Here is a 462-nt window from a genome sequence, read left to right as displayed (position 1 = left end):
TTTCCATTACCCTCTGGCTTCAATTTCTTGATGATATTTCAGAATTTGCTTGCCACCAGCCTTCTAGAAGAGAAGTGCTAGACAGTGACCACATCAGAGCATTCAGAGACTTAGAAAAAAGAGCCAGAAGGAATCAGGTTGTGGCCCAGGTAAGTTGGGGGACTGGCTCCAACATCAAGTATATGACTCTTCAGAACCTTGAGCAAGTGAAGAAATTCGCACCACAGGTATTTAAACCCATCTGAAAGAGCAGAGGTTTAAGAATCAAATACACCAGGGTCCCATAACCTATGGCCATGCGACCTGGGAGAAGTGAGACAACCTCTGTAAAGTGCTTGTAATCATTTCTGTGCCACCAGGTCACTGTGAGCATTCATGAGGTCATGAGGTAGAGAAATGAGCAGAGCACTTGGCACATACACAGCCTCAACAGACAGTCACATCTGTTAGAAGCAGTAGTAG

At 45.0% G+C, this 462-nt stretch overlaps 1 protein-coding gene across 1 annotated transcript in view; it reads right to left on the bottom strand.

Moving 5' to 3' along the window:
- Positions 1-462, bottom strand: part of KLHL6 (kelch-like family member 6) — a 43,872-nt gene that overhangs the window by 12,944 nt on the left and 30,466 nt on the right. The window lies entirely within an intron of this gene.

The sequence above is a fragment of the Galeopterus variegatus genome, unplaced genomic scaffold, assembly GCF_000696425.1.
Source record: "Galeopterus variegatus unplaced genomic scaffold, G_variegatus-3.0.2 Scaffold8700, whole genome shotgun sequence".
In the NCBI taxonomy this organism is placed as follows: domain Eukaryota; kingdom Metazoa; phylum Chordata; class Mammalia; order Dermoptera; family Cynocephalidae; genus Galeopterus; species Galeopterus variegatus.
The sequence above is the reverse complement of the archived record's forward strand: the minus strand, read 5'-3'. Positions and strand labels throughout refer to the sequence as shown.